This window comes from Clinocottus analis, unplaced genomic scaffold (assembly GCF_023055335.1).
Source record: "Clinocottus analis isolate CAN_PGR_092001 unplaced genomic scaffold, fCliAna1.0.p SCAF_19, whole genome shotgun sequence".
NCBI lineage: Eukaryota > Metazoa > Chordata > Actinopteri > Perciformes > Cottidae > Clinocottus > Clinocottus analis.
This window is the reverse complement of record NW_027175920.1, coordinates 7,291,297-7,301,155: the sequence shown is the minus strand read 5'-3', so window position 1 is coordinate 7,301,155 and position 9,859 is coordinate 7,291,297. Positions and strand designations below refer to the sequence as shown.

Below are 9,859 nucleotides of genomic sequence, written 5' to 3'. Positions count from 1 at the left end.
CTAAAAGAAGACTCGAGGAGAAGGAGACTATTTTCACTGCACAAAGACTACTGTCATGTTGTGCGCGCGCGCTCGTGTATGTGTGTGTGTATGACTTGAACATAAACTCATTTTTTTTCTTCTTCTCGTCCTGAAGGCGCGGACACCGGTATTCTTCCCTCCCTAAAAAAAAAAAAAAGTGGAGTCGGGTGGATGAGTTGTGTGGATGTTATTTCCTGGATATTCTCCTCGGGCTGTTTTGCTCATCGCGGCCCAGAGACGGCAACAGTGTGTGGAAAAGTAGATTTGTGTGTTAAACATATGGCTTCAACGAGGATAACGCGGTAAGTCGTACACTGTGAGCCTGTATTCTTCAATGAACACATCTCTTGTTCAATGTATTCCTCTTCCCCCGCTCGTGTTCGTTCACTCTTTCGAGAATACCACACGGCTCCATACTTCCTATTCCTCTCTTCTTTTTTGAAGGGGCAAATAGAAGAAGTTTGCATGCATGCTCCTCGTAATGAAATACAAATAAAACTCCACTCGCTTTCTACGCTACAGTGTCGTTACAGTAGTTTGGACGTTTGGAGCTGAGAGCTCCTTCCTCGTGTTGAATGGATGCATTCGCTGTCCGCGGTGCTGAAACGGGTGGAGGAGGATTACTGTGCCGGTTTACTCAGCACATTTATATGCAACACGCTGCTATCTGCGATCTCCTCCAGCTTCTGTTTTTTTATCAGTGACGGACTGTGGTCGTAACGATAACGGCTGCACCATCCTGGCTTTACCACACTGTGTGTACCCCGCAGCTAATGTGGACCTTTCACGTGATATTCAATTCGCTTAAAGGAGTTCAATTGCATTTGTCCGTGGTCGTAGTGTAATAAGGGTTCGAACCCATTATAATCGTGACCTAAGTCATTTCTGTAATGGATCTCCCCTCAGATCTGAAGTCACCAGAGTGTATGTTTTCAACAAGTAGACCGTGGAAGTGCTTATTAGCTGCCACCGTGACAGTATATGTGGTCTGTCTCAGTGGTCCCGTCACAAGGTTACCGCACAGCAGCCTGTGTGTCTAGGATTATGAAGAGAGAGAGAGTCATCCGATTACTTTAAATTAGGGGCAAGCTGTCGCCTCCTCAAGAGAGAGCAGATAGTGAGGGGAGAAAGTCAAAGGTGGCGAGGTGGGGGGGTTATTTAAAGTAGGTGTAACAGGTAAAAGATGTTCTTGTTGATGCTTTTTCAATACCCTTAATGTGAACTTCATGCTGCTCTGGGTGTCAATACATGTGCCCTTATATATTGTGAAGCTTCGCTCAGTCATGTGTGAAAGTGGCTTGTACACACAGGTAGAGCTATTTAGTGCTATAAATACACAATGACACTATTGTATGTCATATTGCTGCTGTGTCTGTTCGTTATAATGAAGCAGAGTGAGACTGTATCGGAGGGTCCAACGGCCGCTGGATTATTGTGTGTGCCAATACCTTTATGTGTGTGTATATGTAGATGGACGGGATTGTGTGTGTGGTCCTGTGTACGTTGCTAGACGCGCGACTGAGTGTGTGTGTGTGTGTGTGTGTGTGTCTGTGTGTGAGTGAGTGTGAGAGAGTGTATGAAGAGGGGTCAGACAGACAGAATGTGTTTCGTGAACCTGGGACCCGTCCGCTCGTCACCATGTCAAATCCTGTTTGTCACACTGGATGACAGACGCAGCAGGACTTTGATTTAAATAACTGCTGCTAAATCCTTGCCTTTTGAAAAGGAGATTGTCTGTGGAGAGATGTTTTCATTGATTTGGTTGGTTGATTAGTTATTAGTGCAGAAGAAATGTGCATTTATGATCCTTCCCCTTTTCTTACTTTGCTTCTTTTTGTTTGAAAAAACAATTACCAAATGGTATTTGTAGGCAGTTTTGTGTCTCTTTTTGTCAGAACACTGAAGCTATCCTCTTTATTTTCACTGATCATGTTTGACACTTGTGATTACTTTACAGAAGCCTTAGCAAAATATCCCAAAATGCTTTTAATAAGATCTTCAGCATTACGTCTTACAATCAAGTGAAGTACCTTCTTGACTCTATATTCAATTAATGCCATTAAACTATATAACACAGTGTGGTAATCCAACAGCACTGACTACACTTTGAATATTGTAGTACTGTTTGCTCTAAAACAGAACACATTATCATCTGAAAATCCTGTAAAGTGTTTGTTTGAAGTAACATGGACAAGTGATTACAAGTGAGTCTTTAGTGATTCAACACCAACAAATTTAGAAATTCAAAAACGGCGGAGGTTTAAGAGTCAAAAGTGTGCACTGCAAAAATATGTTTGCATCACATTGAAGCTTGTGTTACTGTAAATGTGACGAAATTGCAGAGGTGCTCAGTCTGGGTCCTTGGGAGTTGAAGCCCTGCTGGTCTTCTTCGAATGCTAAATTAACTACGTGGCTTTCTAAACACAGCTAATCTGAGTCCCCAAGGGCTACAATTAGGAACCACCGCTTTAGTCCATACTCCTCCTACATGCTTCCATAGCCATTTATTTTAAAACGAATATAATATATTTAATATTATGAGTACATTTAGAATTGTTCCTCCTTGTGGCTTTAAATGTTGTTTTCTTGGGGTTTTCTACAGAATACATCGAACGGTGCAATGTACATAGAAAATGACCAACAGACCAACCCAAGCGGTTAAAGATGCATTAACATGTCAAGCGTTTGAGTCGAGGGATATAAATACAAGGCACACCATATGATATGGATGTATTTATATTAAGATGCAATAGAAAATGTATCAGATACCTATGGATCTCTAGAATAGAACATATACAGTTTTACAGTTTATACCTGATTCTAACTTAAACAGTCAGATACAAACTATCAAGAGTTTCTAGCAAAACTCTTTGATGTCAGAGGTTTTTATTGTTGGAGTTTTAATTTTCCTAAAGCATCAGTCGTGAGATTGGAGTGTTTTTGTGGCCAAACAGTGCCAGAGCTTACTGAGGGGTTTTGTTTTCACAGAGCTGGGTGTGGCGGCTGGAGCCCGTCTCAGGTTTTGTTACAATCCTCTGAAGCAACCCTACACACAATACTACTTTTTTCCACCCCTTGGTAGTTGTCTGAAATTAACACCTAAACCATAGTTTTGGTGGAAAGTTAAACAATCCCAATGGTTCAGGCGCAACCTCATTATCTTGCATGACTGATGCCTGTGTACAAGACAATGGTCTTGAGTTTGACTGTTTGAGCAGTCAAATGTGGTGAACCCTGAGATAAGAGGGTGTACCTGCATTGCTTTAAAATGATATGTATCGCCCTAAATTATCCCAATGTAAGATATACACATGTATATAAGCCCTGTGGTTATAGTTAGCGTTGTTGTTTGTTGGGAAATGTGCACAATTCATTTATTTAGTTGGCACAAAACAATAGATAGCATTAACAATAATTTAGAGAGGAACGTTTTTGATTTTATTAAACCTTTTAATTAATAAAGGTTGACATTGTTTTTTTTTTCATTTAGTATTTTAAGCTAAGGAATTAAATACAATAATGGAGCAGTGACCTTGATTCAATTTTGTATCTGATTCACGGCTCCTTTCAACTTGGATGCTAATTATGACATCAATGCATCTGTTCCTCTCAACATAAATCAAATGGGACAGATGTGACTGCATCATGATTCTTAAACATGACAAACATATTAGATACCAACAAGACTTAATTATTGTGGTGTTGCTGTAATAGTTTATTTCTAGGGGTTGGCAAAGTTGAAAAAAAAATTAACTGATTAATCGCATGATTTTTCTGCGCCAAATTCAAGGATGAAGTAAAATCTTGTGTATTGCAGGTTGTATTTTAAAGTAATGTTATCAGAACAATATAACAGCACTCTGGAGCAACAGCAAGTTGACATACACACATATATAGTTTATAAGTATATTTTCCTTTTTTTCTGAACTGTACTGTTCAGTAGTAAGGGTCCATGTTCAGTCTGTTGCTTACCGTCAAGATGTATGTTAAAGACCAGCCATTGATTCACTTTATACAAAAGCAATAAGTGCTTTTCATGTTTTCAGTTCAGTTCAGTTTATTCTTCCTCAGTGAGAACAGTCCAGTCTGTGTTGTAATGAACAAGTGCACTGACGTCTGGTTGAATGAGGTGGAGATGTGAAGGACAGCTGACAGGTATCAGCGGCGGCTTTGCGCATGCGCGATTAATGTTCAATCCGGGGACGCAGAGCTTGCAGTGCGAGCTGCCGGTGACCGCTTGTGAAGCTTTGAGAGGCGACTCGCTCGCGCGGTGCTCGTTAAGGACAGAAACTACAGAACAATACCTGCGTTCGCGTCTGGTTCAAGTCGGCGAATAGTCCGGTAATGCTACGGAAGCGGGAGGGTGGATCTAAATTATCGCCTTCAAAGTAAAAGCCCCCCATCCCCAACAAATGTTTTAATAAAAAAAATGCAGTTAACGCATGATCAAATAATTAACGCCGTTAATTGATTGAAAAGTTAACGCGATATTAACGCGTAAACTTGCCCAGCACAACGCTGGTGGTGGCTGATGACTCTGCTGAGACTGGTTGGCTGATGAATCTGAGGAATCTCAAACGACTTTGTGATGATGGAGAAGCAGAGGGGCGGGTAATGTCAGCCTGACTGTACTTAAGGCCAGGAGAGTATCTTATTCAAACAGAGACGGCAGCGAGAGGATAGGCTAACGATGTCGGCGTGTCGCTCTGGTGTCGGATAGATGTAACCATGATGAGGATAGCTGATAACAAGATTGACATCCACAGACAATAACGACAAGAAAACAAGAAAATGATGAGAGTGAGAGTAATGAATGCACGATATATAAGAAATACACCCTGCGCCGAAGCAGGAAAAAGTATACCTCCTGACTGATATGACGCGAGAGCTTCATTTGGTCCCTTCTTCCCAGTGGCCAGACTACCTATTAGAAATATGTCATATTGAATTAGACACACTCATGTGAGCACGGCTAACTGTTCTTATCCCTGACAGATTGTAGGCCATGGCTGAGTTATTCTGTTTCTATCTAAAGGGTAGAAGTGGACGGTGTAATCCTCCTAGGTATTGGCCAATTCTATCAAAACCATATGTTCACTGTCTGATCCTATTCTCATTATTGGAGTTTCTGTAAATGTACCGCCCGACTCTAATACATTCACAATGTTGTGTAACCATTGTGTATGTCTACAAACCGCTGTGTGCTTTTCTTAATCCCCCAGATCACAAGGGCTTGTTATTTTGTTCTTTTTGTTCATCTAAACTTATAATATCGAATGCTTCTTTCAAACTTTACCAGGCAGTGTTGTTGAACCTGTGCTATGAGTTATATATCCGGCTTCATGCTCACAACAAGCTGTCATAGAGATGTCGTATGGAGTTAGCCAGACCTCTGTGAATAACACCAGCTGCTTAGCAACTAAAATATAATCTGTGTGGTTGTGAACTAAGTTAAAATAGTTCTGTCATATAAAAGAACATTTGGTGAAAGTCAAACGTGTGATCTTTCAGGTCGTATTAGGCTATTTCTATCCACGACTCATCAGAAACTACTTAAATGGGCGTCAAATATGTCAAACACCCCAAAAAAAGGCACATTATTACATTCAGAAATTGCAGGAATAGCGGCTCGTCCATTTCTTCCTAATGACAGACATGTCCAAGGGCAGCGTCTCGCTTATACCCCGGTCCCAGGGGAGAAAATATGACCATTCATTTAATTTGTCATGCATTTTTGCAACCAATTTTTTTTTTTTTTTACAAACCATTTACTCTGTTTCTCTGATAACTCTGAGGGTTTGCTAATAACTGTAATAATAATTACCATCCCATAATATTATAGTAATTAATTCCATTGCAATAAAAAGGTTCACTTGTGCAGTAAATAGGAAGGACCTAAGTTACAACTTGGCAACGGGAGATATTTCAGGTCCGCGACGAGCCAGAAATCTAACATTAATTTAGCAAGTTGAATTGGGAATTGGAAGAGACGATCACGGGAATGTGTCAGTGAGTCCCGAGGGGCAGTGAAAGCTGCAGCTTGTGTGTTCGTCGTGTTCAGAGAATGAGGCAGTGACTGAAGATATTCACATTTATTATTTATTTATATTCAATTTATTGTGGGATTCATTTTAAATGGTGAACAGACACTTTAACTGGAACTATTTAGTAGGTGTCCATTATCAAAATTAATGGACACCCTGCAGCCAATCAGAATCGAGTATTCACTCAGAGCGTGGTGTACATGTAGATAATGGAAGAAGGGAGGCCGAGGGGGAAAGGTCTTCTCATCTATTTCATCTCAGTGCTATTCTTGAAATTAAGACGAGATGTATCATGAACGCACAGCAAGGGATTGTTTTTGGAGAAAAAGTAAAAAATTTAACCCTGTACACCACCTGTTTGATATAAAACAGCTAACAGACACGAGCTGGTGAACATAGTGGAGCATTTAGCAGCTTAAAGAGACAGATCATTAAAACCAGAGCTGAAAGAGAGTGAATATTGAACTCGCATCCATAATTACGTCTCCAAATAAATGAAAAATGTTGCTCATAACTGTTGGATGTGTCAATAAGTTCTACTAACTTCCCCGTATCAACATAATAGAATGTAAATAGTGGCTAACATTATGAAATTGTTGGATGCCGGCCTGGTTTTTAATTGTTTTATGTCTTTACAGCAATATGCACAGAAACAACTTACACCATCCGCCATGCCGGAGACTTAGTTTATCTGCTTTATTCTCACGTATTCTGTTCACACTGCGTGAAGTTTTGAAGGACTTACTCTGTTCTGTTCCAACTTCAATGCAGGAAAGTTGATCCTCATTGACATGTTGTTGTTGTAAGTTTGGTAAGTTTGCTGGTTGCGTTGCCAGGTGCATTGTTGAATGCTTCTGTGTAAAGGATTGGGTTGACATTCAACAATACAACTGAGTTAATTGTTCCTAACAAGATTATCTGCCTGCTGGCCAAAACACTGCCTGGAATCTGCATATCTGGCAACCCAGGCAGGAGAAACAAAGAGAGAAATAAGTGAGAGCCGCTTAACTTAATTTCTGTTTGTTGGATTTCTTTGTGACCAATTTGAATTATTTTTAATTGTCTTAATCAATTTTAAAAGGCATTTAAAATGATATTGAATTCACAGCCAACAACTACATTATATAATTCCAACAGGCAAAATCATAGCAAATAATACAGCAAGTGAACATGAAAAATAATGTTAACAAGCAATTTAAGTTATTTCTCTTGCTCACTAAAGGAAATAAACGATATGAACTCGGCAACACCCTAACTTTACAATTGTTACTGCACCTCACCATGTGTTTACATTGTCCTAGACCTGTCGTTTTCAAAACTGGGTCAAACTGGTATTTTTGGTTGCTGGTGGAGGGGCCCTGTACAAGGAGAGGTTTACTAGCTTGCCTGAGTCCCAGGGTGAGATTAAATGAACTTAATTTTAAGCCTGTGTGGTAAAAGTTCTGAGAACCCCCTGCCCCAGTTTAATACCCTAAGTAGCTTTCTATCTGATCAGGGGCTCCTAAACCTCTTCAGTCCTGGACCCAAATAAAACAGACTAAGTCAATGAGCCTTAGACATATCACAACATGGCACTGTGTTTGCCATAGAGATTAATCATCTCCACTGTGGATGCTTACTCATAATTTAGCATATTGAGGTAATTATATATGGCCAACAACAGTTGGTGCAGTGGCAATCTCTTTAGTGTGGCTGCGAATGGGAAACTAGGACATAACCAATGGGCAATGAGGTAATGAATTAGCATTCTCTAACCCTGTTGCAGGCACCTAAAGCAGACTCAGACACAGCTGCAGTGGTTATTTAGGGATAGAAATTTGTTATTTTATAAGAGGCCAAGTGATAATTGTGTGTTAACGGTGGATGATTAATTACTTTTACTTCTCTCTATGTCACGAGGAAAAGCCAGTTTCATTGTGGCAGAGTTGTGGTAACTGTCAGATTAACCTCACTGTGAGGTAACAACAATACAAGACTGTATTTATTTTTATGTATCTTAGAGGTTTAAAAAACAGTAATAGTTGCTTTAACAAATAGTTGTATGCAAACAAGAGGACGAATGACTACATGTGAGGTGAACGGCTTTGCTATTAGTGACAACCCCACAGCAGTTCTTCTCCTGACTTCTTACTGTCCCCTGACTCACGGCCCCAGACAAAGACAGAAACTTGCTGGAGAACATAGTGAAGCGTTTAGCAGCTAAGGAGACAGGAGCATATTTCTGCCACTGAGGGACCAAAAAAATGGATTATGGTAACTTTGAAGAATTCAACAGCTCCATCTCTTTTCATAGTAATCCACAGAACATGCTATTTTCATAAATATTGGTCCTTTTGATTGCAAACTGTCTTATAAAAGGTGATTAATTTAATTTTCAGACACCTTCCAAACTTAAATCTCCAATGTTCATTTCTTGCGGTTTTAACTGGCAAAGGAAAGCTTCCCGTGTTGATAAGATGTTATTTGTCACATTGACATCAATTGTATGTAAAGTATAACAATCACAGATCATTTGGTGGATTTGGAGAGATGATTGTAGCCAGGAAGTGAGTGTCTGATTTAAGACCTGCAGATCCTCTGAGGCTGCAGCGTGATACACTCCAGAATACATGGCACTTTCATCTAAACACACACTCACAAGTAGCTGTCAGCAAAAATGTCCATTAAAGGTGGCGTATACAACAAAATAATTAAGTGTGAGTGTTTTTGTGGGCGAGATCATTTATTTTTCCATCTCCAGAGAGACGGAGGATGCAATTGCTTCTGACAATGGAAGAGTATTTGTTTGAGTGTGTGTGTGTGTGTAAGTGTGTAAGTGTGCGTGCGCAGGAGAGTGTGTGTTGGTGGCCACATGCTAAGCCAGAGAAGGTTGCCAGTGTTAAGTCTCGCCTCTGGCTCAGTGTGTGTGGGAACGTATGTGTTTGAGAGACAGCGAGAGAGGGAGGGAGATTACGGTGGCTATTGCCAACTTCAAAGTGTCTGCTGGTGTTGTGCCAGGTCAGCATGTTTACACAGGAGAATTGGTGTTGGGACACACACACTCAGACACACACGCACACACACACACACACACACACACTCACACACACACACACTCCTTGTAGACAATCCTTATCTCCAGCTCTGGCTCCTGAACATACTCACACATAACACGCACACCGCCCAGAGTGCATTGGTCTTATCAGTGGTCCCAGTGAGTTAGGGGAGGCATTTAATCAGGGTCAACGCACAGCTCTTGGCATAACTGATTCCACCATCCCTCGCTCTCCCTCTCTCCCTGTCTTTCTTTCATTCCCTCTCCCTTCAAACTGAGCAGTCTAGCTGGCTAAATATTTCTCAGCAACACAATTTTGTTCCAGAAAAGTTTAAACTGGATCACTGGAGGCTAGAAATAGTTTCACACTCATAGATTTGCTAACTTTCTCTGCTATTTTTGGGAAAGTTTGTTTAAGTGTTTCCAGCTCTGCCACATGCTGGACTTTCTCACTGCCTTGTAGCGTTTGAGCTTGTTGCTTCCCTCCTTGTTCCTACAAGTGGTAGCCTATGATTCAACAGTTCAATACAGAGTTTGAGACTTAAGGAAATATACCTATTTGTTTTCTGGTGGAGAGTTAGATGAGGAGATAGATATTTGTAACGCAGCCTAACGCGAACACTGGAGAAACCAGCAAGCGTGGACCTGTTTATCAGTTACTAACTCTAAAGCTGAAACATGTCAAATCTTTTATCAACAAAAACTTAACAATTCTGCATTTTACAAAAGCAAATTTTGTGCTAAGCTAACCAGCTTACAG

The 9,859-nt window shown here is 40.5% G+C and overlaps 1 protein-coding gene across 1 annotated transcript in view; it reads left to right on the top strand.

Moving 5' to 3' along the window:
• The window catches only part of LOC137789393 (protocadherin-15-like), a 144,997-nt gene continuing 135,138 nt past the window's right edge, over window positions 1-9,859 (top strand). Inside the window, exon 1 of the mRNA XM_068582941.1 lies at window positions 1-323. The gene's annotated coding sequence lies outside the window, so the exon portion shown is untranslated. The remainder of the gene's footprint in view (window positions 324-9,859) is intronic.